This window comes from Anomalospiza imberbis, chromosome 2, assembly GCF_031753505.1.
Source record: "Anomalospiza imberbis isolate Cuckoo-Finch-1a 21T00152 chromosome 2, ASM3175350v1, whole genome shotgun sequence".
NCBI classification, from domain to species: Eukaryota; Metazoa; Chordata; class Aves; order Passeriformes; family Viduidae; genus Anomalospiza; species Anomalospiza imberbis.
In genome coordinates this window covers 3,705,533-3,733,166 of record NC_089682.1, presented here as the reverse complement: position 1 = coordinate 3,733,166, position 27,634 = coordinate 3,705,533, and the positions used below count along the sequence as shown (strand labels likewise).

General features: G+C 46.8%; 1 long non-coding RNA gene across 1 annotated transcript; it reads left to right on the top strand.

Moving 5' to 3' along the window:
* The first annotated feature begins 315 nt into the window (after positions 1–315).
* On the top strand, positions 316–27,204 carry LOC137468153 (uncharacterized). The gene is made up of 4 exons (XR_010995780.1): positions 316–455; positions 11,822–11,946; positions 12,986–13,166; positions 26,919–27,204. It is a non-coding gene; the product is annotated as an uncharacterized lncRNA (long non-coding RNA).
* Positions 27,205–27,634: the final 430 nt, after the last annotated feature.

Sequence of the window (27,634 nt, the reverse complement as noted above, 5' to 3'; positions counted from 1 at the left end):
ATGGCCATCCCAAGTTAGTTACTGAGTGTTAGCTGCCCATGTGCCCTCCCCTAGCCTGGGCAAACGTAACCTCAGTTGGCTTTGCTCATGCTGCAAGAAAGCCTGTAGAGATCCCTGAGTTGTGACAACTTAGTTTTTATTTTAGTGTGAAGAGAGGACAAATCCGTGGCTCAGAAACCAAAGGCCAGCTGTGAGGAAGCCAGTGCTTCCACGCTCCCTCCTATTAATCTGATTTTTCTGTTAAAAGGTGCTTTGAGCGTTTTGGTGGAAAGAGTTTCACAGCAATAACACAGAAGGAAGTGAATGAATTACTTCAGAGGTAGCTGTCTTTTTTTTCTGCCTTCATTTGCTTTTACTTTCCCACCAGACTTACCCACCAGGCTGGAAACCATGGGCAGAGTGCAGAAGTGAGGGTGTCCAGGATTCCTGGAGCTGCAGCTGCAGTTTATTGTCGGGTGGGTTTGGGTTAGGCCACCACTGTGTCAGGCAGCACGCAGACAGTTCCTGTCCCAGTTCATCACAAAAGCAGCAGCAGTTGCTGGTGGTGATCACACGTCTGATGTTTTCCTCCTGGAAACTCCTGGAGGATGGAGCAGCTTCAGTGAGCAGCCACTGGGGCCAGAGGTGAAGCCCTGACCTGGAAAGGAGCCTTTGTGGGGTGGTGATTTATGGCCAAGCTGTACAGCCGACACTGGGGGACATCAGAGCAGCTCCTGCCACAGTCATCTGGCAGAAATCTCTAGTCTTACTGGAAATTTGTTGTTTAAGGAGAAGTTGATCAAACCAGCACTCCTGCCTGGGCTTTGAACACCCTTGGAGGTCAAGTTTCAGCATGCAGCAAGGTACATGCTAACAGGTAACTGAATGAATGAATCAAAGGCAAAATTAATGAGGTTTCAAACGTGGAGACAAGTCAGAGCCACGTCTTTACACCTAAATGCAAATTTGGCTTAAACCCCCCCACCCCTGCATATTTGCCAAGGGGTTACAGCTCTGGCTCAGTGCTTGTTAAGCAATCGGGGTAAAGCACTTGGCGTTCCTGCCTGGTGGCACAGACACATCAGCTGAGACATCCACGGCCTGGTGTTGTTAGGAGGAAGGGCTCGGTCCTGTTTGGGTGGGGATGTGTAGGAAATAAAGGAACAATAAGCCCGTTCTTCAGGCGCCCCGTAAATCGGCCCTTTGTTCGCTCCTCCTTGATGTGCTGGAGGAAAGTCACTGCAAGTGCCATTGTTTTCCCAGAGTGCTTTTGAAGGGCTTCAGTGTGTTTCGTTCCTCAGCTCAATTCAACAGATTTACTTGTTTTCAGAATATTTCAGATGAAATATTCGAGGAGAAAGCCAAGATGTTAATTCTGTTTCTCTGCTTGCATGAGGAACCACCTCTGGAAGATTTCGAGGCTCCTTTGTTTGCATTGTAAGAGGTGTCTGAGAATGATTTGTTAATGACTTCAACCTAGAGAGTCTACAAAGAGGCTGAGGTGGTTGGATGGGGAAAACCATCCCTTTATGCCCATTACTCTTTGCTTTGTAGGCCAGGCTGGGGCAGTGCCTGCACTCCCCTGGCACTGTCCAGATGACCCGCACCCTTCCAGCAGGCTGGAATTCAGCAGTTCCTCATTTCAGCAGACTAGCAGAGAAATGGAAAGGGTGGTCCTGCTGAAAAGCTCACAGCCACGCTGATATTCTCAGAGGGAATTTTTTTTTTTTTTGGCTGTAGGTGTGCTGTACATCCGTTACACATCCTAAAGCAATTATAGGAGAAAGAAGCCATAAAAAGGGCTCTGTGCCCAAAACCTCACCTGTGTTTTCCAGCTGTGTTAAGGAACCTAAGAAAAGCTATTTCCTCTTTCCACAAACCATCTTTCTTTGAAGGCAGCTATGTGTGGAATAAAAAGTGTTGTTTTTCTTTTTTTTTTTTTTTCAGTGCTGCTGCAGAGCATTTAAGGAAAGTATTAATAAGACAGGTCTCCTTCAAAGGCCAGCTGAAGAACCCTTGAAGAAAAGCCTTCCCTCCACCCCCTTCGCACCACTTCAGGGACATGAGAAGTGTTGTTTTGCTGCCTCAAAAGCTGTCTGTGCGGAGGATCACAAAGGATGAGACAACTTTACCCCTCTGGCCATGTTCCTGTTGGCACTGTCACTGCACTCCTGTTCTCCTGGCTGCTCTCACCTGGGGCTAAATCCTCTTCACTTCAGTGACAGGGAGACAGAGACATGTTTCAGAGGGAGAAAAACAGCAAGGCTTTAGTTACAGCACTGTGGAGCACTGAACGAGTAGAAAAAAGTGGTTTAGTATCTGGAAAGTGATGGATCTCTCTGTCTGCCTACCCACACCAGCCCTGGCTCTCAGCATTAACATAAAACATTTTTTCCCCCCATAAAATCAACACCATCAACAAAGTGATGGTTGCATGTGATGTTGATGAGGCACAGCAACAACAACAACAACAAAAATGGTTCTGAATTCAAACCTTTTGGGAAAGCTTGGCTTTGAGCTTGGAATTGGAGTCAGGAACGTGTGTGTGCGGGCTTGCTGGGAGGTGATGCAAGGCTCGGTGTGAAAATACACCTGAGGTGTTCCCTGGGGACTTTGTTGACTGCTGCTTGTTCTGGGCTCTGATCTCCAGCAGCAAGATCCACGGGGATAAGGCAGAGCTTGCTTCCAGGGGAGCGTGAGGAGCATGAATGGTAATGTGCTTCAAGGAGTCACTGGCTCATCCATCCAAAAGCTGCAGTGCCTGGAGTGCTGAAGGGTTGGCAAGGTGTGAGGAGAGCGAGCCTGGAGGCTGCTGGAGGGGTGTAGGAAAGTCTTCCAAGATGACTCAGCCCAAGATGAAAGAGAGGGAATTTTGAGAGAGGGAAGAAAAACTGAAACTGGCTTCTTTTCAATTTTCGCAAGACTCCAGAGGGGCTGGGTGGGGCTGGGTGTGAGGAAAGCAGGGCTGGATGCTGAAAATACAATAAAAAAAAAGAGGAGCCCTGAGCTGGACTGTGCTCAGGTGGAGATGCTCTGACTGCTTCTCATTCCTGATTTACCAGGAAAGTGGGAAAATAGGAGCAGGAGGCATTAATCATGCCATTCCATGTAGTCCTCAAATACATTGGATTACTGGAGAATTCACTAATAGAGAGGTGGGTGATGACTTACAAACAAAGAGCTTTTAGGGCAGGAAGTCCCAGTTGTTGAGTGATAATAATTGAGTGTAATTATTTTAAATAGAACATTTCCAAAGAATGAAAAACGCTGCAATTCCCTCTTGTTGGACAGTGCTGTAGGCATCAAAAAAATGAATGCTGCACAAGGAAAAATACCTTACCTGCCAAACCTGCCAGGCCAAGACACTCAAGCCTTTGTGAGTCCATGGGGGGAAATTTCTAAAACTGGTTTATATAGCTGTTATCACCACCATACACCTGTAGGGCTCTGTGGAACCGGAGCAATGCAGGCAGACAGATGGGAAACAACTTCTGAGCCTCTTGCAGGTGACTCAGTGGTGAACGGGAAAAATCTGTTGTGCTCAAAATTTGTTGTGGTAAAAGACCAAGGACAGCATGCAACATAAAAGTATTTGAAGTCTACTACTCCCAGTTCTTTCAACAGGGTTTTTTAGACCTTGCTGTAGTCATTTTTTGGGGTTTTTTTTTGGTTTTGTTTTTGTGGTTTTTTTTTTTGTTTGTTTGTTTTTTTTTTTTTTTTTTTTTTTTGTTTTTTCAGTATAAGTGGTTTGGACCTGCCTTTTAAATCTCACTTGCATACTCTGTGTGTTAATTTATACTCAGAAACCTGAGTCCACACTCTGCAATCCTCTGCAGGCAGGGTAAGGCTTGCAACTGCCTTCAATTATCTTTTGAAAGCAGAGAAAAAGTTGGAGCTTCAAAGCTCCAAGTTTTATCACTTGTGTTATTGATGGATAGCACTGAGGAAGAGTCAGCTAGGACAGAGGAAGGGATTACAAGAGAATTGTTGCATCACATGCTTTGGGTATATCCTTCCCTTTTCTATCTCATCAAAGAGTAGATGGATTATTTGACTCGTGATCCCATAGGAAACCTTTTCCTAGATCTGGTTATCCCAGTGATTTAAACATTCCATCTAATTTACAGCCTAAATAAATGGATGGCCAGTGTGCATTCATATGTTCTTATGAGGAAATTATCCTGGCAGCTCTTCCCAAGTGTTTCTGCCCGGCACACTTATAGGGAACACCTAACTTACAGAATTATGGGATTACAGAATATCCTGAGCTGGAAGGGACCTGCAGGGATCCCATCCAGTCCCACCCCTGCCCTGCCCAGACCCCCAACAACCCCAGCCTGGGCATCCCTGGCAGCGCTGTCCAAAGGCTCCTGGAGCTCTGGCAGCCTCGGGCCGTGCCCATTCCCTGGGGAGCCTGGGCAGTGCCAGCACCCTCTGGGGGAAGGACCTTTCCCTGAGCTCCACCCTAAACCCTTTTGAGTTTTTATTCTGCTCTTTCCCCAAGGCAAAGCTTTTAGCCAAAGTATCCTGGTGATGCAGCCTTTTCTCTTCTGGTTATCCTGATAACCCTTCTCCACCCCTATTTTATGCCCCTTGGGAGCTCATGCTGGGAATTGGAAGCAAGAATTGTACCTGCAGTTGCAAAGGAAATCTGACCAAAAGCTTGTACAGTGGCATTACTTCAACCCTCCCTAGGGCATCCCTAACAGAGGCACCTCTTTGGAAGCATTTTAAGGCTGAAGTTCCCTCTTCACATCTGCATCCTGTTATCATTCCTAACTGCCCTTTCCTCAGGGGAGAAAGCTCTGTTGCTGCCAGGTGATGAATTCCTTGCTTGGAGAAAAAAAATCAGTAATTCCCAAAGGCACGACCTTGCACTACTGAATTTCCTCCCTTTTCTGATAGTTTGGATCATGAGGTCTTACTGTAACATGCTCTAACATTCTGAATTGAAGCTGCTTCCCAGTTTTGTGACATCAGCAAATTTTATTAGCCCATGCTGACGTTCAGAGCCAAGGCTATGAGGAAAATTATTGAGTCAGATCAGCCTTGGAAACAGTCCTGGAGAAGGAGCCTCTGTTGCTGACTCTTCTCCCCACTGCCTGAGGCCCCATCCCTTTAGTTTTGCCCATCTCAGCCTCCTCCTTCTCCATGTAAACCCATACCTTGCCCTGCAGCGTTTTTGGAACTGAGAGAGGAAAAGTTTATCGCAGATCTGATCTCTAGAAAATCAGATACCAGGTTTGACAAGAATAATCTGTCCCGTGGTGAACCTGTCTTGCATCTTGCCACATCCACCTCCGTGCCTTCAGCTGCATGTTTTATTTCCTCCTTTAAAACATATTGCTTGCAAGGAGGTGAGTCCAGCAGGCTCACAGCTGGACACACGTGTATTTTTACCTGGGGAACATCCCAGGTGGGAGCTTGGCTCTGCTCTGGGCTGTGGTCACACAGAGATCCTGCCCTGCATCTGCACAAATCCCTTTTCCCTGTCCTCCAGAGAGGACTTCAGCTGTTTAATGATCCATCTCCATCCCTGGCTAGATGGGCATGCAGGGAATTCCAGTGGGAGCAGAACCACGGTTTAAGCAGTGCCTGTATCAACTGTGCTTTGCTGGTGCCTGAAACAGCACAAGCTGCACTGGTTCCCCCCTCACTGATGAGTCTTTGAGGAAAACTTCAGATCAGAGATGATATTTATCCTTTTAAAAATAAGCATGAGATGAGTGACTGCCAGTTTAGGCCCTGAACACACATAAAACAGAGAGCCACCGCTTCTTCAGGTTTTATTTCTGTATCAACTGCCAAACAATCCATCAAGTGAGGAATCTGAAGACATTTACTTCCAGAATTCGTTTGATTTAAATTTAAAAACAAACAAACAAACAAAACCCAACCTCCAGATTTTACTGTAGCATGATAGGTGCATTGCAGGATGTGACACGAGATTTTACATGGCGGCATCTTGTTAGAACTTTGACTGTTGAGAATTTTAGACTTTTTGTGTTGACAGGCACTGATTCTCAAGAGTTCATTGCACTTGACCTGAAGCCGTAGAAAAGGCTTCCAAAACTCAATGATGAAATTAAGATTATAAGTGTGTAGTTTGAATAAGTTTGAATAATTATAAGTGTGTAGTTTGAAGTGTGTAATATCACATAACAGAAAACTTGGGGTTTAAAGCTTTAGAATATAGTAATATATAAAAAACGAGATAAAAGTTTTAAAACAGAATCTAGTCCTTCTTCACTTTCTTCTTCATGGGTTTAGGTAGTATTGTGTAATTACATAAAAAAGTTCACATTACAAACCACGGGTAGTTGATTATTAAGTTAAAAATAATTTAAGTGTCATTTCTTAATTGGACAGTTTATCCTTTAAAAGCCTTTTGTAGAGAGAGACACGGCTCCATTTTTAGTTTGTTGAAGTGCTGTACAACTCAGGGTTTGTGAGAGTGTAATATGAATAAGAACTAATAAACATCTGAGTCCAAACAAGAAATACCATCTCGTACATCTAATCCTGACCCTAGGAAAAAAAAAAAAAGTTAAAACTCCACAGCATCTTTTAGCACAGCAGGGGCACCGGTCTCCTTCCAGCACCACACCCAGCTCGTTGTTCCCTCCCGTTTCTTTTGTGCTGCTGCAAAGGCAGATTTAACCTTTCCCGGATGCATTTTCCAGCCTGCAGACACACACGAATGGTTGGTCATTTCCTAAATTACCGCATGTCCCCGTTGCTCGGTGACAGTCCCAGGTTGTTTGTGTGCAGGAGCAGATGCAGAACAGAGCCCAGGGCTCGGGCTGTGAGTGTCCCCATGGCCAGCCCGGCTGCTCCAGCAAATTCCCTGGCACACAAAGGCTGGCAGGACCAAAGGAGGTTTGGAGTTGTTGGGTCGTAGCAAGAGGACACAGCCTCAAGCTACGTCAGGAAAGGTATAGATTGGATATTAGGGAAAAAAAATCACCAAAAGAATAATAAAGTACTGGGATTGTCTTCCCAGGGAGGTGGTGGAATCACCATCTCTGGATGTATTTTAAAAAAGACTGGACGTGGCACTTAGTGCTGTAGTCTGGTTGAGGTGTTAGGGCATAGGTTGGACTTGATGATCTTAGAGGTCTCTTCCAACCTCATCATTCTGTGACTCTGTGGGTCCTGCATTTTCCATCCCATCTCCACAGCACTACCCTGACACACGGCATGGTTGCAGCCCTCCTTCTGAGCAAGGATTTCATCTGGATCTTCAGAGGGATGGAGCAGCTCTGCTGGGAGAGCTGGGATTGTTCACCTGGGTGGCAGCAGCTCTCTGGGCACACAGGGCAGGCACAGACTCTCCCAGGTATTTTCCTGGGGAAGGCTGTGAGGAGGTCAGAGAAAAGAATGAGCAACAATTCTTATCTCCACTTGCTGCACCTGCTGTTGAGCACATGTGGAACGTGTCATGGAGATCTGTTTACCAAAGGGTGATTTCTTAATTGGACAGTGGATGGTGTTTGGATTGATTGACCAATTCGGTCAAAGCTGTATCAGACTAACTGTAAAGGTTACTGAATTTCTTAATAAAGATAGTATAATGTAGTATAAGGTGATATGATGAAGCAATTGATCAGCCTTCTGCAATCATGGAGTAAATGCTAATTTAGATATTTAGATATTTATTTAGATATTTAGATATTCCCCAGCTGAGGGCCTGTGACAACACACCTGGAGAGGAGAAGCTTTGAGGTGAGCTCAATGTGGCCTTGCAGGGCCTGAAGGAGCCCCAGGAAACCTGGAGAGAGACAATTTCCAGGGAATGCAGGGACAGGACACAGGGAATGACCTTAAGCTGAAAGAGGAAAGGGTTAGATGGGATATTGGGGGAAAATTCTTCCCTGTGAGGGTGGTGGCTGGAGAGGCTGTGGCTGCCCCTGGATCCCTGGCAGTGCCCAGGGCCAGGTTGGACACTGGGGCTGGGAGCAGCCTGCGACAGTGGAAGGTGTCCCTGCCATGGCAGGGGTGGAACTGGGTGTTCCAGTGCTGTTTGATTTAGTTAGGAAGAAGGACAGAGAAGTACACGTGATCAAATCATCAGGTCTAACTGGCTACATCACACAAGTCCAAAATAATTTCCAAATACTCAAACCAGTCAGGAACAACGACAAGCAGGAAAAGCTGTTTATGTCAGTGGATCGGGAGTAACAACAGTTACATTTTTGGAGTAGCAGAAAATAAACACTCTGCTCTTATTACTTCTGATTTTTAATAAACCTGTCATACACAAAAAGTTTAGTACATATACAGTCCTTTTTATGGCCACTTTTGGGTCACATAATGTAGGATTTACCTCACGGTAAGGATGTAGCACCCTTTCCAAAAGAATACACCCATGTCTAAGTCAGCATCTCCCTTTCCTTGTGTCTATATTGCCAGATTATTTATGTGTTACATTATCTAATGTGTTACACTATGTGTTCTGGTGGCTGAAACGAGTGAAAATGGCTTTATTTAGTAGTTGGTAATTAAAAGTGAGTCCTTAAGGAGAAGGAGGCTCATGTGGGGCAGAATTGCTTATTTTTGAAGATGCTACTGGGGAAGGGTCAGTGAGATGAGGCAGCAGCTCTTGCTCACACCAGCCTGAACATTTTTAGGGCATCCTGAAAGTTGGATGCAGCCTTTATCCCTGCTCCCTAAAGCCAGAAAAACTGCCAGCTGTCTGCTGTAGCTATCAGGCATTAACTTACTATTGCCAAACCTCTGAAATGAAATCCAGTGAGAGGGATCAGGAGTACAGGCTTTCCATGAACTTCTTCTACCTGGAAACCTCATCCTCTGCCACTCCAAGCTTTTGTGATACCTCAGGTTTTAGCTTTTATGTTTTTCACACTGCTTTGGAGTGTGGGTCTAGGCTTCATATTAAGGGATGGTGAGCTCTCTTCACAGGGCAGGGAAACAAAACAATTCCTTCTCCAGCTGGGCACCAAGGACAAATGATCCAAATCTCAGCCCAAGAGCACAAACAACGTGGACTGGAGAGAGAAAAACAAGCAGGATGGGACTGCATGGGCTAAAGCTGGAATGGGACAATGAACTCCAATGTGCCAATGGAGCAGAGCTGATCCCAGTGAGAGCCCCCGGGAGCGCTCGTGCATTTTGGGACCATTTGGGTTCATCTTGGGTGCAGCCCTGGCTGGGCTCTGGTGCTGCCCAAGGTGGATCCATGGAGGAGATCCTTTTGATAAATCCCTGCTTTATTCTTTACCTCTGTCCAGCCTCTGCTCTAGGGCAGCCTTCCCAAGGCATCAGTTTTGATGGTGAGGATGTGGTGAGAATGACATGGGAATTACTTATCCCATTCAGCCTTTGGGATTGTTAACCAAGTCAGCATCAAAGGAAGCTCACAGCTATTCCTTTGTGACATTGGCAAGGTGAGGGACTTGAATTGAAAGATATACAGAATATTCACAGCAACTCTTTAGAGTGGCTCACTTCTTGTTCCTGGTAACATCCCAAATGCAGGGAAAGGGGCAACTTCCTGCACAGTAAATCATGGGATGGACAGCAGTGTGTAGAGGAATTCTTTGTCTACAGAGGTTCTGGAGAGCAGATTTCAATCAAAGAGTAAAGTGCAAATGTGCTCCTAAAAATGTACTTTTCACGGTACAGGAGGACACGGAGACTGAATTTGGATAGCACGTGCACAGGTAGCCTGTAATCCAAAAATGCTGAAGTCAAGCTGTGAGAAAACACTGGGAAAGGTGTCATGGAGCAGCACCAGGAGCAGGCTCAGCAGTCACGAGAGGCAGCCAAAGGAGTGGGGGTGCACTCAGCCTTCCAGCTCTGTGGCTTATTGATTTTACCCACACCTAGCACAAATTTAGTGTCTGCTGCTCACTCACCTGCTCCTGCTGGTGGTGGAGGATCCTCCTCCACGCTCTGTTTTCCAGGAGCTCAGCACAGCAGCCCTGAGTTAAATCCCTGCCTAAATTAACCCATTATTATTGCACTGCAGCTATTACCATTCCAGACCCAAAGGAAAGGAGTTTTAAGAGCTGGTCTTTGCGTGAGGTGACATTAGAACTGGTGATTCTGAAATTTGGGGGTCCAGTGGTGGAGTGCTGTGGGCAATAGTCCATCAAATGAGATACTCAAGCACTTATTCACTCAAGGGGCATTGAGGATGGATATTTTTGGTTTTGGTTCTGACCTGTTAGAAGGTATTTTTGGGGTATAGTTGCTTTTTTAGAGTCTGAGCATAGGCATTTTCACAGGGCCCACTGAACATGAGCCTACTGAATAATTAATTGTGCTGCTGAGAAACAAGTAATTTACATTGCTGTTTCATTCTGCAGATGGGTTCCAGTATTTACCCTGTGTTGCTGCTGAAGCAGAATATTCATGTGACAATCTCAAATGGAAAGAGGGTAGATTTAGATAAGAAATTAGGATGAAATGCTTTGCCATGGGGGTGGTGAGGCCTTGGAACAAGTTGTCCAGGGAAATTGTGGATGCCCCATCCATGAAAGTGTTCAAGGTCAGGCTGGATGGAGCTTGGAGCAACCTGGGATAGTGGAAGGAGTGAAATGAGATGATTTTTAAGGTCCCTTCCAGCCCAAGCCATTCTGTGATATGTTTCTATGAATTTCTTCTTTGGAAAAGCTTAATGCATTTATGTGATTGACTACTGGAAGTAATAAATCAAGTATATATTTGAGTTTTCAGAGCTTGAATATTGCAAAGTATTGAATGTAGTAGGTTTCATTATCTGGCTGAGAACTCCTAAAAAAATTTTTAAAACCCAACAACTGCAGAAAACAAGTCTGACTTGAACATCTGGAGGACGAGGAGCAGGAAAACAAATGAAAGGGCCTGCTGTATTCTGTGCCAGGAGGATTTGCAATCCAGAAAGAGATGCAAATGACTAAGGCTGAGTGATCTACTTTCTGTAAGCAATCAGCGTGACAGACTTAACCCCTTTTCTTGTTTGCAAATTATCCTGGAGTAAAGTGCTGCTGCCGCTGCTTACAGATGTGTTTGCCATTTGCATAGACTTTGTGAATAAACTCCTGCTTGGGGGGGGTTAGTCATGAGCCACTCAGCGTGACTATTGCCTGAGTGGGGCTGTTTGCAGGCTGTGATTCATCGGACCTGCAAGGGAGCTGGAAGGGAAGGCTGCGTGAGCACGGCTGGAAATATGTGTACGGATGCATATTCACAAATTGTCAGCGTGTTTGCCATGCTTTTCATCTCTCTGCAAACAATCTGCTCTCCAAAGAAAACTCTGTACCAAAGAGCGCTTCGTGCTTCACTTCTTTCACACTTCCCTCTAATTTTCTGAGGGGTTCTTGAGACCAGTTGTATCTGTCAGTGTACCTCTGGTAATCTCTTACATCAGGCGAAGTGGCAGGTGGCCACCAAGTGTGTGTGACACTGGGTGCCACGAATGATGCTTCAGGATTTTGGCTTTTCTGTTTTTCATGTATTTGTAAACCTGCAGTTCTTCAGTGTATAGCTCTAAACTCCATACAGTGTGAGCTGCTGCTTTCCCAGTTTGGCCAGACAACACAATTCCTCTCCAGGCCTGGGAATCCAGGACACCTCAATGTCTCAGGCCCTGAGAAATGTAAACAAAAGTGAGTTTGGGGGGAGCAAACCTGGGGTAAATAACTTCATTACCTGAAGCTGTAATTGGAAGGTTAACCCCCAATATGCAAATGGACCAAACTTATAAAAGTGTGAAAACCCATATCCACTTTGGGTGTAGCCCCTGGGGGAGCTTTGTCTGCCCTAAATGCACCTGAAGGCCCTTCAATAAATAGAACTGCTTTTTACTCCCTTAATTTTGCCTGGCCTCTGTTTTTAGGTAGCCCAAAAAGGCATCACAAGCTCTCGAGCCTCAGCCACAGAATGCTTCCCTGGGGGATCCATTAATTTTTCTTGTTGCAGAGTGTCCTGAGGGATCTCTGCCCTCGGTTTGCTCCTGGTGAGGTGAGTGGGGCAGAGGCTGTAGCACTGCTGGGGTTGTGGCCCTGCAGGGCTGGGAGAGCAGGGCAAATGGGGAGAATTCTGTTTTATGGTCTGGTCACAGGGACATAAATGCCTCAGTGTGAGTGCACTGATATGGCAGCTCCAGGTCAAGTTATCATTTGGTTTGCACTGGGAAAAGGCCCAGTGTCCACACACTGTGTCCTCAGAAAAGACCCCTCCACCTTCTAAAAAAGCCCAACCACCAGGTGAAAGCAGAGGCACTTGACTGTCCCAGCCTGGCAGAACGGCCCAGAGCAAGTTACTGCTGAGTGCAGAGCTGCAGCTTTGCTATTTGAGTGCAGAATAGAGACAAAAGATGAGTTTTCCTGTCACATGAGGGTCATGCAATAAATTCCACGAAACTTACTTTCAGAGCTAATTTTGGTGTCTTTCTAACAGCTTTGCTCGCTGGGGAATGAGCTGATATCATCACCCTGATTTTATTTTGTGATGAATCCAAGGGATGTCTCCTTTCTCCTGGCCTGGTGAGGCAGAGCTTGGGGGATTTGTGGGGTGCAGGTGCCCCATGTGTCAGCTGTCCCCTTGTGGGAAAGGAGGAATTGTGTGCAGGGCTGATTTCCTCAAAGGTCCCCACTGCACCTCACCAGTGCAAGGGCAGCTCCCAATCCCTGGGATTTTTCAGCCTGGTTGGGGATTTGATTTAACCAGGGCTCTGGAATCGTTACCAACTTAATTAAAAAACAGACTTAATATCAAATGCAAACTGTGCTTCAGGTACCTTCCTTCCCTTAGCCTAATTTTCATTAAGAAAGCAATCACTTCTGCTCGAGGCTGCCTTTTTTTAGGATAAGGAAAAGGGGAACAAGAAGCTGAAGAGGAGCCTTTCTTTCTCCAGTTTTAAACCCTGAGAAGGCATGAAAACAAAACACATGGTAGGGGATTTGTCCCAGCCCCAGCAGCCCCCTTATCTTCCTTTTTCCTTTTTTTTTCTTTTTTTTTTTTTTTTCCTGCTGACTTCCTGCTCTGGACTCCTTGGCAGCTCCTGGGACAACATCTAAACTTTGCAAACGTGAAGGAATTCAAAGGGAGCCCTGGACGTCATCGCGTTTTCCAAGCGGGCCATAAATCAGGGTTTGTTATGGTCCTCCTCTCGTGAGGCAGAACATGTGCAGGCAGATAAGAGCCTGGAGGAAGGAGAGGCAGAGACAAAAGAAACACCGGTAGGAAGGACCCCATCAGAAATGTTTTGACAGCCTCAGTTGAGCTGAGCAGCCCTGGAAGGGCTGGAGTGAGCTCCCATTGTTGCGGGCCCTACCCGATTTGAAGTGAATTTGCTCAGGAGCTGGAAGAAAACTCTTTTCCCTCGCTGTTGAGATTTCGTGTCACTGGCAGCGGGATTTTCCCGGTGAGGCAGTATTTTCCAGCCACAGCCAGGGGCTGATTCATCAGCCAGATCCTCCAGGGATATAAATAGACACAACCTCCACCAGCTCCAGTGGTCTTGCACCAACTTGCATCAGCACAAGAAAGTCATGGGGTGGAAAGTTCCCAGTATTTGCTCTGTCCCAACCACTGCCAGCTGGGCTCTTGCTGTATATCAGTCCTGGCTGGACTTAGGAGCAGTCAGAGAATTATCCCAAAGAAACTGCAAAACTCCCTTTTTCTTAGTCAACAGAAGGTATAGGTTGGTTTCCTTCCAGGAAGCTTTCTCTTTTTTTTTTTTTTTTTAACCTTGCTTTGCTCTTGCTTTGACCCCCTTTTTCATAGAAAGCCAGAATGGTTTGGGTTAGAAAGGACCTTAAGGGATGTCCTGTTTTACCCTCTGCTATGGGCAGGGACACCTTCCACTATCCCAGGTTGCTCAGAGCCCCTTCCAACCTGGCCTTGGGCACTTCCAGGGATGGGGAAGCCACAACATCTCTGGGCAGCCAGGGCCCCACCACCCTCAAAGTAAAAAACTTTTCCTAATATCCACTCTCACCCTGCTCTCTGTCAGTTTGAAGCCATTCCCCTTTGTCCTACATGTTCTTGTAAATTTGATTGTTCGGATGTTTGGGCTTTGGGATGTTTTGCTGGTCCTCCACAACAAAACTGGGCATGGTAGGGATCCACTGGGGACTTGCTAAACCCTGGATTTAGCAGTGGATTTAAGGTTTTTAAATATTAATCATTTTAACTGAGGCTGGTGGGAGGTTAACCCGGGCAGCAGCTCCAGACAAGGAGGTAATTATGTTTATTCCTTGGCTGCATTGTGTGGAACGCAGATGAGGGTTTAAGTGGCTGTAATTACCTGTGCAAGGTGTCATTCCTATTTTACTACAACAGCAAGGTCAGCTGAGCCCGGATCTGCTGCCTTGGCTGTGCTTGGGTTTCCAAGCATCTTCCACCCTGCCTCTTTTCCCTGCTTGTCCAGCATATTTCCCGGGAATAAGACCCTGTAAAATGCTGGTTTAACTTCCCTGGTGCTCCATTATTTGCTCTCTTATGATGCCACATCATGGCCAAAGGTGAATGTCTGGTTAGAAATGTTTGTTATTTGCAGACATATTCACTGAGGCATTTTTTGCATCTCTGTTACACTCGGGCCTCTCAGGAGAGGAGGGACCTCTTTAATTTTGCTGAGGTTGCTCCTTCCTTGTGAAGGATGGCTTCAATAATCTCTCCAGCTTCCAGAAATAAAATACAGTGAGACCTGTTCTCTTTGTGTTGGGTTTGGGAAAGAGAAAAAAAAAAAAAAAAAAAAAGAGAGAAAAGAAAAATCGGGAGATTCCTGACATGCCTGCAGGAATTTGGTTTTGGGGAGAGTGGGCAAACCTCCCTTCCAACTACTGCCAGCCTGTGATTAGCACCAAAAATCCATATCAAGAGTGCAGTGGTTACATCAGATGAGGCCTCACAAAGCAGCTCGTGTCCCTTCCATAATCTTGTTTCTGCCTGCCAAATCCCTCCTGTGGAAATGGGATCAGCAGGGATGCAACTTTCAAGGGCTCCCATTGCTCTGCTGTGCCTGCTTCCTTGGCCTGTGTCCTGGATCTCTGAGGTGCCCTGCTCTGTGGAAAAATCTGATCCAAAATGGGCATCCTGGGGTGGGAGCAGCTCCCAGGCAAGCAGCAGTGACTCCTGCAGTGATGGAAGCCTGGAAGTGAGCAGGAAAATTGGGGAGCTGCTGCCGGAACTGTAACAGAAATGAGGGGGCAGGATAGTTGCTGTGCGTCCCCCTGCAGTGGGGCAGGGTTGGGAGGCTTGGGGGGCTGCAGGGAGGAGGAGGAGGAGGAAAAGGATGAGGAAGAACAGCTCACCAGGTGGCATTCTGCCCTCTGATTGTGGGTGGGAAATTGGGAAGTGGGGTTGGAAAGTGGGAGTGAAGAAGAAGAATCCCACAAGAATCTTATTCCCACAAATAAGAATCTTATTCCCACCAAGGACCCAGCACTCCTGGTCATCCTGGGAGCCACGGTTTGTGTGTTGGGACCTCAGGCAGGTGACTGACTGCCCAGGAGCCCCTGGTCCCAACAAAGCCTGGTTCTAGATCTCATATTTTTGGGGCAAAGCTCAAACTAGTGACCAGAATATGCCTGCAGAGTTAATAAACCAAATTAACTGGTCAGGATTAAGGTTTGGAACCTCAAAGTTTCAACTGTGGGTCATCGTCTTTTCATTATTATTGCTTATTTTTGGGGCTGGCAGATATGCCAGCATCAATCCTGGACTCGGTCTCACCGTTTTTTTTTTTGTTGCTTCCAAATTTCTGGTTGCCTAAATCCCTGGTATTTCAGTTGGACAGCCTTCCCCTCTGGTTCTGCACTGCTGTGTGCTGTTTAAAGGCTGTCAGGCCTGATTCTCATTTACTCTCTGGCAGCACAAAGCTTCACACCCACTTGAGGGTCCTTTTCTTCTTCCTGAGTGTTGGAAGGAGGATTTGGATGCAGGAGGGAGCCATCCCCGTCAGTGCATGGGGCTGCGAGTTACGCAATTCCTCTGGTTTGAGTCAGCTTGCAGCATCCCCTGTGATCCTGCTGCATGGAAAACCAGGAGCAAAATGTCAGCTGGGATTTATTTCTGCAGTCCGTGGAGCCTTGGGCCTGCTGAGCCTCCCACTGATCCAAGAGGTGCTGGGGATGAGGGAAGCAGCTCCTGCATTGGAGCAGGAACAGTCAGTTTGCAGTTCCTGCGTTGGAGCTGCAATACTTAAACTTCCCTGTGTTTCATGTTCCATGTGCTGCCAGCTGAGAGGAATAGTGGATTTGTCTTTACAAACAAGCTGTGGGTCTGCTGGTGGATAAAACTAGCACTGAGGGATAAAAGAAACAATGGGAAGGAGTCCACTGATTGATGAATGGAAAAATATATATGCTTTTACAAACAAGCTTTAGGTTTGCTGATAAATTAAATTGGACATTGAAAGATGAAAGAAACAATGGGGAAAAACCCTAAATTCCATAAGAATTAAACATTAAAAGGGAGGGTTACACATTAGAGGGAAATCTCTGGTATCAGGCGTATTGGGAAGTCTGTACCTCTCAAGTACCTCAGGCAATGGGGAAAGAGAGAGGGAAATGTGGCTGGGAAATTAGGATAAAAAGGAGGCTGCATCCTCCAAAAATTTCAGAGACCCCAGGGAAATGCCCCATGGGCTCTCCCTTTATTCAAATAAAGTAAAAGGACTCCTCTGGCTCCTTTGTGGACATAAACCTCTGATGTTTGTGGATGAATTTTCCTAACACAGCTCTGTCTCCAGCGGTGAGGAACAGCCTGATGGCATGCTAAGGGCCTGTCCCCGAGCTCCAAGGATATTGTAAATGTAGGTGAACCTGGTGGGAAGAAATGCTGATGTCTGACTCCAGTTCAGAAGGTGAATGATTTCTTTATTATAACTATACTATAAAGCATTAATATACTATATAAAGGAGATACTGAAACTACATACCTACTTTTCTAACTATCATATCTAACTAACCCACAACTCGTGACCCTCTCTGAGAGTGCAGCCACAGGTGGGTTGGATTGGCCATCAGCTCAAACAATCCTCACCAGAATCCAACCAAGCAATCACCCCAGGTGAACAATTCTCCAAACCCATTCCACATGGGGAAAACAAGGAGCAGAAATAGAAATTGTTTTCCCTTTCTTCTCTCTGTGCTCCTCTATGAAAAAATCCTGAGAGAGAGAAGAATGTGCCTGCCACACAAGGAGACTCCAAGGGAAGGCAGGATGGGTGAATCCAGCTGTGCTCTGTGCAGCACCAGTGCTCCCAGCGCCTGTCACGTGCCCGCGCTTCGTGATGGAGCCGTCGTGCATCCAACGTCAAATTAGTGGGTGTGTCTTATAAACAAAAAGTAATAATCCCATGAGTCAGAGCTGAAAATTTTCCCTTCTGTGCGAAGTGTTCATTATTCTGGAATTTTAAGTGAGGGGAAGGGCTGACTGGAGAGGGTTTGTGCTCGCTGGCTGCTTCCTCCAGCAGCTGGGGACATGGCCAGCGATGGCTCTTCTGGTGTCCCGTCCTCTGCACACATTTTTAGGGCTGCTGCTGATGTCCTAAGGTGACAACTTCCCTTCCTGAGTGTAAGGCTAAGGTGAAAATAGTTTTATTGTGTTTTTTTTTTTTTTAATTTGATTTTGCCCATCTTGGTTTTTTAAGTGAATTCACAAAACCACCACAATTTCATAGTAGACATATTTTCCCAGAGATGTTGGCATCACATTTAGGCATGAGCCATAAGAGGGGCTTCAAATACCTCAGTGTTTTTGGGAATGCTCTGCGCCAGAGCCCAGGTTGGCACAGGTATGTTTGATCCTCAGTTCTGTGATTCCCTGAGGGGAAGCGCTGGATCTACTGAGATATTTAGAGAGGGGGTCATACAAGGAGGGGCTGAGGGAGCTGGGAAGGGGCTGAGCCTGGAGCAAAGGAGGCTCAGGGGGGACCTTGTGGCTCTGCACAGCTCCTGCCAGGAGGGGACAGCCGGGGGGTCGGGCTCTGCTCCAGGGAACAGGGACAGGAGGAGAGGGAACGGCCTCAGGCTGGGCCAGGGCAGGCTCAGCTTGGCCAGCAGCAGGAATTTCCCCATGGAAAGGCTGCTCAGGCCTGGGCAGGGGCTGCCCAGGGAGCTTTGGAGTGCCCATCCCTGCAGGTGTCCCCTGGAGATGGCACTCAGAGCTCTGGGCTGGGGACAAGGTGGGCATGGACAGAGCTGGGACTGCATGGGCTGGGAGGGCTTTTCCCACCTTGGGGATTCCAGGATCCTCTGATTCTCTGATCTTTATTATGGAAGGTAAATAGCTACAGCATGTCAGCATCTAAGGGGAGAATCACTTTTCTAACCCTGACAAAGTGCTGCAGAAAAGGAGCTGGTGGAAAACACAGGAATAACTTCCCTGCCAGTGTGGCCAGAAGACCCTCAGAGCAGTTTGGTGGAATTCCTGATGTGTAAGACCTGAAATGCTGGAAGCACCACCCTGTGCTTTCAGGCTTTTTTGTCAGCTGGAAGCCTCTGCCAGAGCTGCAGTGTGGTGAGGAGTCTGCTCCTCATCTCCTCACATCTGGACCCTGTGACATTAATGGCAAAAGCAACTCTTTTGTAAGTCCATCCAAAAACTGCAGGCATCAGCCCTTCACAGCTAATGAGAACTGAGCTGGGGGAGAGTTTCTCCTGCAGTGCCCCGTGACAAGTCAGCTGCATGCCTCTTGATCCATGTAATTTTATTCCTTGTGGAGACCTCATATAGGCACAAATAGAGATTTGAAAATAGGGTGACTCCTTCTTATTTATCTTGCAATGAATTCAATGTCTTAAATCACTGCCCCGCTAAAAGCCTGTCTTTCTCCAAGATCACATCCTATGAGGTCAACTCAAGCAAATAAAATGGCTACTAAATCTTTGGCTGTCATTGCAACACTTTTTGAAAAAAAAAATTTAAAAAAAACAACAGAACACTCCAGTATTCATTCCAGTGCCATAAACATGTTAAGTAATTGAGTATTTATCTGAAGAGAATGAAAAATGTGGAATTTATTTCTAGGACTTGAGCTTTAAATAAACAAGACACTTTTAAACATAACTCCATTTTGGATAATGAGATGTTTTCATGGACATAATGGCTATTTGCAGCATGTTTTCCCTTTACTTTTTTTTTTTTTTTTTTTTTAATGTGACATTTAAATCAGACTAGCACAGAATCTTTGTGCGTTAATAGAGGTCAGCTCTTCTCAGGAGTAAATATTTGTGTATCTGTGGGTGTATATCTGTGTGTGTGATATGTCTCATGCAAGAACTGTGTGTAACAGTGGCAGTTAATTTGGTTTAATAATCAAGATGTAAAAATCTAACAGATTGATCAAACTCATAAACTGGTTTCCTGGTACAAAAGGCATTACATAAGTAGGTTTTCCTACTTCTATTAAATATTCTTTATGTAAATATATGGATACACCTAAATAAACATTATGGATCTATCACCAAAGTGCTGTGATCCCTGACTCTTAGGTGTGGAAAGCTTCATGCTGCCCCATGGAAGTAAAACACCACACAGACATCCGTATTGTCATGTCATGTGGCACTTTTTATTTAATCCAGACTGCAGGACTGACCCCCTGCACTGCTGGGAGGAGCAGCTGGTTACAGCAGAACCACCTTGTGAGGACAAAAAGGGGAGATTTCTGTCAACTGGCCAGCAAGGGGTCCACAAAACTTGTGTTTTCCATAGGCATGGAGCAATTCTAGCCATGCAGGTTCCTCTGCTGAATCATCCCTGCCCCACCTACACAGAGCTGAGATTTGCCTGGAATAAGCAGCGGTGCCTGAAATAGATCTGAGCAGACATGAGCAGCAGCGTTTGTCAAGGGAGAGAAAAGCACTTTGCGTTTCATTCTATGTTCAGTGTCAGCTGCAGCCAGCTCGTGTTGGAAGAGAAGTTTCAGTCCTTGTTTTCCAAGAACTGGTGGGGATTTTTTCCCCTTCTGCTGGTGTGAGTGACCTGCAGAGAGGTCGTGGTGGTGCTTCCCCATCCTGTATGTTCTGATGAACTTGAGTGAGAAGGAATAAAAAGGGTTGTGGGAAGGTGTCTTGGGGTGGAGAAGCACAATTAGGAATGGGATGGAAGTAGATGAGGTGACTTTATTCACACCTGGCATAAATAAAAGTTGAGCCCTGGTATTTGGACTGCAAAAAAGATGGACTTGGGGTGCTGGTGGGTGAGAGCTGGACATGCCCTCTCTGTGTGTGCTGGGATCAGAAACCAACCCTGCCCTGGACCAGCAGGAAAGGGATTGGTACTGTGTCCCTGTGCCCCCAGAGGTGAGAGCCCACCTGCAGAGCTGCCCCAGCCCTGTCCCAGCCCAGGGAGGAGCTGGAGCTGCTGCAGAGAGCCCAGAGGAGGCTCCAGGATGAGCAGAGGGATGGAGCAGCTCTGCTGGCAGGAAAGGCTGGCACAGCTGGCATTGTTCACCTGCCCAGGAGAAGCTTTGGGCTGAGCTCAGTGTGGCCTTGCAGGGCCTGGAGGAGCCCCAGGAAACCTGGAGAGAGACAATTTCCACGGCATGGAGGGACAGGACACAGGGAATGGCTCCCACTGCCAGAGGTTAGAGTTACACTGGATATTAGGAAGGAAATGTTCCCTGTGAGGATGGTGAGGCCCTGGCACAGGTTGCCCAGAGCAGCTGGGGCTGCCCCATCCCTGGAAATGTCCAAGGCCAGGTTGGATGGGACTTGGAACAACCTGTTCAAGTGGAAGATGTCCCTGCCTACAGCTTGGAACTTGACGATCTTTAAGGTCCCTTCCAACCCAAACCATTCTTTGATTTCATGTTCCTGCTTGGGGGACAGCCTGCTCCTTAGTACAATGCCCAGTCCTGAACAGGACACCCCTCACTGCAGGATCCCCACCAGCACCGTGCCAGGGCAGCAGATCCTCACTGGAGATGAGTGACCTGATCCACTTCCCCATATTAGATAACATCTGTCACGCTGGGCTTTGCCTCTGTCACACTGTGAGTGGCCTTGCCCAGTCACAACTGCTGGGTAAGTGAATTTTTGTTTTTGCAAGCGCCTGTCTCCTCCCCGCCCTCTTGCTAACCCACTTTTGGGCAAAGCTTCCCACTTGGAAATCCGCCCGTCCCATTAACCTCTGCAAGCAGGGTGATGATTCCAGCTGCTGGAGTGTTTGGGAGCTGCTCCCAGGGGAAAGCAATGCCTGCTGCTCCAGGAGACATCACTCCTGGGCAGCTCAAAGCAGGCAGGGAGGGGGAGAAGCAGCCTGGGCACAGAGGATCCAGTGCCACCTGCTCTGCCCTCCTGAGTAACCAGTAGAAAACAGGTTTTACTCCCGCCAGGAATCCCCATCTCCAGCAACGCTGCTACACATGTTCAGCTCCAAGATATCCACATCTCTTATTTTCCAGTTTAGTGGTGCATTTATACAGATAATTCCCTTGCAAACCTTCCCAGTTGGGAACTCACCCCTCAAAGCCTTGATGCCAGCCGGTCACTGAGGTCACTCGGTAAATCTGTGCTAAAAAACATCCCAGTCCCACACTGCTCAGGAAAATCCCCACTGGAACTGGAGCAGGGCAAGCTGGTGGCGATGGGATAGTGTGAGCACAGTGGAGGTGGAACAGTGTTTTTTTTGCCTTTCTCTTTCCTTGGAGATGAAAGAGAAAAATCAGAAGAGGATTGGATCCATTACCTTACTCGTAGGTGTGTGTGTACCTGTACTTATTTACATTGGCGTCTGTGTACAACTGGGCAGATAAAATGAAAGAATTTAGGACATATCTGGCACAGCCACACACACTTTTAGAACACAAGATAAACAATAGATGATTGCATGTTTAAAGCATTTTCCTTGATAAAAGATTGAATAATTTACCAGTAATGACAGGGGAGCGATGAAGCGGTCAGCGAACCACATTGCACGACAATTGCACCACACCAACTCCAGCCATGCTGTTGGGGCTATTTTGTTTGTTTGTCTTGGATATAATTATTTTTGGCAACCATCTGTTGGAGTTTACAACAGAGCAGATCCAGTGGGAAACGCCCCATGGGAAGCGTGGAATGGAGTGTGCATGTAAAAGCGGCGTGGGGGAAAACTGGAATTTATTTTTTATTCTTTTTTTTTTGTGCTGGCTTGGAGGAGATGCACTGAACTGGAGAATGAGAATGGGCACATCTGGCAGAGACAGACCTGGGAACAGGATTGTCCTACCTGGTCCTAGCAGCACCTTTGTTGACCAGGAAGCACAGACTCATGGAATGGTTAGAATTGGAAAAGACTCCAAAATGATCTTGTGCAAGCCTTCATGGATCACCAACTTTTCAACCAAATTAGAATTCTGATCCAGTTGTTTCTTGAACACCTCCTTGGATAGCTCCTTCTAATGCTTGACAACCCTTTCACTGAAGAAATTCCTCCTGTTTTTCAACCTGGACCTTCCCTGGTGGAACTTGAGGAACTTGGAACTTCCATTTCCTTTTGCAAAAAGAGGCTGACCCCCACCCTGCCCACAGGACAGTGCTGCTGTGCTATTTCTCCAGCTTTCTTTGCCATGGCTGAAGCACAGGGCACCAGGAGCTCATTCATTTGGTGCCGCAAGCACAGCTAGATGACGCCAAGCCGTGTGAGCTCATGGGTTCAGCCCCTTCAGCTTGCTGGAGCTGATAGAAAATCACCAGCTTTGAACAAATTACAGCTTGGCCCTCATTAGGTGTCAGGGAGGCAGGTCACTGTGTGGGTGCTGCTGTGACCTGGGTCAATGGCTGCCTGCACCCTGCAGAGCTCGGGGACGTGCGTTTGGGCTCCTTCCTTGTGCCCAGGCTCCAGGCTTGAGCCCCAGTGACCCAGATTGAGAGGGGTTTTATCTTGATGGACACTGTGTGAGCAAGCCTGGCCTCCAGATCCAACTGGGGAAAGGTCTTAGCAGATGGTTCAGACTTGCAAAGCACTCATGTTTCCCTGAAGAACAGGATTTATGGTGTATCAGACGTGTAGGACTATTTTTGTTCATCTCCTGATTAGTTTCGCTTAACTCTTCATTTGCTTCTTTCTGCTTTGTCTTTGTCAGCATCCTGACCCAGCTCCAAGTCGTCTCAGCAGGGGAACCAGGATTTTCCAGATCTCTTTGGCTGTTCCAGCTGGGATTTCCAGATACTTTTCCCCCCCATCCCTTACTGAAAGACAGAGCAGCAACCCCTGAGCAGGGCAGAAAGGCCAGTGGGCAGAGCCAGGTCTTGCCCAGGCCCCGTCTCCACCATCCTGAGGAGCAGTTCCATGCACGGGGCAGCCACAGCACCCTCTACCCACCCCGTGGCCACGCAGGAGCTCTCCCACAGCCCTCCCCATTCCCCTTTGGCCTGGGTTGTCACCCATCACTGCTTGTGCTCACCCTGTGTCCCAGTGCCCTGCCCAGACAGGCTCTGTCCCCCCTGCCACACAGCAAACACAGGCTGGATTTCATGGGAATCCTGTGGAAAATCACTGATAATGCCTCTGCAGCAAACAGGGGATTTTACTGTACACAGCATCCAGCATCACACAAAATTTTACCATCTGTTTGCAGTCAGGTTGTGTGGGAGGGAGAATTTAAACAATGGGGAGTTTTAAGGGGGTGGGGAGGGGAAATTCCTGTGACTTTTAAAGCTGAGATTGCAGATCTCAGGGAGAACTCAAAAAAAAAAAAAAAAAAAGGGATAGGAACCACAATGCTGCAGAAGATGAGCAAGTGCACTGAGAAACATGAGTGTTAGAGCAGGTCTGAAATATTTTCATTTTATTCTGATTTCTCTTTGAAGGGAGTGAGATGACTGGAGTCACACAGCCTGTCCCACATGGGATTTCAGGTTTAAAATGTGAAGGGCTCCATCCAGCCCTGCTGCAGGAGGCTGAAAAGTTGGTGGCTCCTTCCCCAAAAGCTACTATTCCCGTAGCAGAAAAGCAGGCTGGTTTATGACTCACCCATTCAAGATTATTTATTAAATAATAAGCTGGACTTTGAGCTGTGGCAGCTGAGAGGCAGCACGTGTTTGCCAGCTCTGTTACAGGGATGAACCTGGCCATTTACACAGTGACTTGTGGACTAAGAAAAACCTCCTCACCTTCAGCAGGAGCTGGGGAAAGTAGCTTGGGTTTCCATGGTTTGGCATGGAAAAATCACTGTGTTAGCTTTAAAAAAGAGCAGCCAGAAACTGGGGGATTTGAAGGTGTCTGACTGTTTGTGCTGACCTGGGATTCATCTTGTGAGTGAAAGAGGAAACCTTGCTGAAACTGGATGGACAAAATAGCAGTCCAGGGCAAGTGAGGAGAGGATCACTGTCCTGGTCTAGGTTTAATTAATGAATATTCCTGAAGAGGAAAGCTGCTTCTTGATGTTTATCCTAGAATCATGGAATGGTTTGGGTTGGAATAGGCCTTAAAGATCATCCAATTCCACCCCCTGACATAGGCAGGGACACCTTCCACTATCCCAGGTTGCTCAGAGCCCCATCCAGCCTGGCTTTGGACACTTCCAGGGTTGGGGCATCCACAGCTTCTCTGGGAAATATGTTTAAACCTTTTATGGCTCCTGCTGGTGGAGTCATGGCCATGAAGAAATGTTTCTGGCCTCTACATCTTCCCCTACAGCAGATTCGGCTGTTTCACTGTGGATTACAAAGCGTGGGCTTTGCAAACTTGCATTTCTAATTTTTCTATTTTCAGACCTTTTGTTGCGGCTTGGGTGTTTCTCATGGGCCTGCTGCCTGCAGCAAGCAGAACAACAACCTGCAGTGCTGTGGGCCTGCTGAAGCTTTAGGATAAATTTGTCCTGGGAAGCAGTTGCAAGATCAACCAGGGAATGAATTTAGTTTCATGCCAGGCTAACACTGTGTCTATGCTGCAGACAGATTCCATTCAAAGTTAAAATGGCAATGAAGACAAAGGAGCCTGAAATGTAACAGTTAAAGAAAAAGAGACTGAACTTGAGTTTGTTAATCAGTAGTTTTTAGATCTTCTTTTCTACTCCAATCCAAATAAGCTCTGGCTACCCATCTGTGCTGTGACCATGCCTGTTCTCTCTGCAAACACACACCCAGCCTCATGAAGCACCACTTTTCCATGCAGAAGTGGGGTTTGCTGTTGTGATCTTGAAACTAGACCTGCAAGAAGTTCATGTCACAGTGTTCCTGTTTGCCTATCTCTGTTTGTTCATAGCAAAAAAAAAACCAAAAAACCAAAAACCTGTGCTACATTTGCTGAGGCTGATGAGGTTTGACTTTGACACCTCGATGCCACCTGATCCATTTTGAGCAAGAATTTGCTGCTGCCTGGCAGCTGTGGCTTAATTTTCCAGGATGGTGCTTCCTTCCCTAGCTGTGCCTGAGGCAGATTCTGGTTAGGGATGGTTCCCTGTGCACAACATCTGCTCTGCTGTGTGCTGGTCACGAGATCTGCTGGGCTTGTGTAAGCCTGTGGTGAGCTCTTCTGGCACCGGGTTTTTCTGCGCACGGATCACTGCCAAGGGTTTCGGGCTCCAGGCTCTGCCAGCTCCCCACTGCTCACACAGATGGTTCCAAAACCCTCTGTGCAGATCATTTCCCTCCTCTGACAGGGTGAGGTGTCATCACGCCACGGTGCAGTTACGTTTTCACTGGAAGGTGGTTTCAAAAGTAAATGTTCTTCACCCGCCAGTCATTCTTGAAAACCAACTGAAGTTTCTTTCTGAGTTTTATTTAGCTAGAATTTGCTCCCTACTGCAGCAGGCATTACCATAAAATCCTGTTTATTAGTAAACTCAGTGACCTGCCCTGGTGAAAATCCCTTTCCAAAGTCCCACCCTGTTCCTCGGCAGTAGGTGCAACCACCGAGTGACGTTAGTTTTGTAGTTTGAGGCTTAAAAAAAATACCCCAAACCAAACCAACATGTAATAATTTGCAGATGTTGGCAGACAGCGATGATGCATGAGTTGAAGCTCTCTTTGGGTGCCAAACCACAAATATATATATATATCATTTTTTATAGTCTCCCATTCCTGGAACTGAAAGAGGCTTCAAAACAATCAATATGTAAACACAAATACAGAGCACTGCCTTCTGAGCAGCTCCAGTGCTGCTACTGCTGCTACACACAGAGGGCTTTTTCTTAGTGGCCGTGTCCTTCTTCAGAGCTGCTTTTTGTCCTCTATTTACAGGCACAGGTCTGCAGGGCCAGGCAGCTCCTGCAAAACGAGGGGAGGTGCTCACACTTTCTGACCTTTTTAAGTTGCTGACCAGTGTAGGCTGCTTCAGGCTGAAACCAGGAAAGGGTGATGTTTTATTTACTGCTGGATTTCCGTATGGGCTTTCTACTTAGCAGCACCATGTTCAAGGGCTTTGAAAACTCAGGTTTTCTGTTTATTCCTTGAAATCTTTATGGCTAGAAATCTTGAAATCTTCCTTGAAATAAGGAAGATTTCTTCCTTGAAATCTTCTTGAAATGTTCCTTGAAATCTTTATGGCTCCTTTCCCTCCACTGCCCTCCATGAGTATTTTACTTCTAAACCAAAGGAGCCACCTTAGAAGATGAGTTTTCTTTCCACATGTGGAAAATGCCATCAAGCTTATTTTGAAGCTAATTTTGTTGTCTTTTTAACACCTCTTCTTGCTGGGAAATGAGCTGATATCACCACCCTGACAACCCAGAGAGGGCCAGGTTGTGGTCAACTGCAAACCACCTGCAGCCACTCTCTATCAAATTCAACTTTCCAGTATGGTCTGCCATGGCTTTGGGGTATTTGTTGTTAGATTTTGTCTAGGGCACCAGTCAGAAACTGGGACACCATTGGACTGGGTCTACTACAGCCAGATATTGGAGCGAGAAGACCCTTCCCAAAAAAAATTTAGGAATAGAAGTGCAGGGCAGCAGCTGGCAGGTGAAGGAGTGACATGAGGAGACAATAATCAGGAGGGATTTTGGTGTTCTCAGCATTCACTGTTGTATTCCTTCCTGCATTTATTTATTGCAGCTCTCCCGGCAAGGACAAAAGCTTTAAGAAGACTTTAAAGAGGGTAATGAAATCCCTGAGAGCTCTTTCCACAAATCTGCCCTGGAACATAGGAGGAACTTGGGAGAAAACCCAGAGGTGCTTGTGAAGTGGCAAACTGAAGATGGAAGGGGCACTGCTGGCCAAACACGGTGCAGGCTGGAAGCCCAGCATCCAAGGGGAATGATGTGTGAAGGGATGATGAGATGCTGATGGTTTGGTGTGGTTTTGAGGGTGAGGGAAATTCCCCATGGACAGGGTGTACCAAGGAGAGAGCACTGGTAAGGGAATCTATCTCTCTGCAGTATTTGAGATGTGTGGAAGCAGACGGGCTTTTATTTATTAAGGCTAAGGAAAAAATGTGCTGTCTGAGCACAGATGTAAGGGATTGAAAGGCCACAGAGGGGGTTTTTAGCTGCCTGGGTGGGTGGGAGACCACATAATTTAGACAGATGACAGAGGGAGTTTGTGTAAGCTGGACAAAACAACCACAGGGGACCTTTGATCTTACTGGTTAAATCCCAAATGATGCAAAGGTATCGGAGAAACCAGGTGAAAAATGGGATTTTGTTCAACAAGGTCTTATGTAAAGTACTGGGCTTAGCTGAGAAGAAAACAGCCATGTAGCTCTGCCTGCTCTCTGGAATTTCTTCAGGAAAAGACAATTCTTCAGCTCTGGGCTGTGTGGAGCAAAAGAG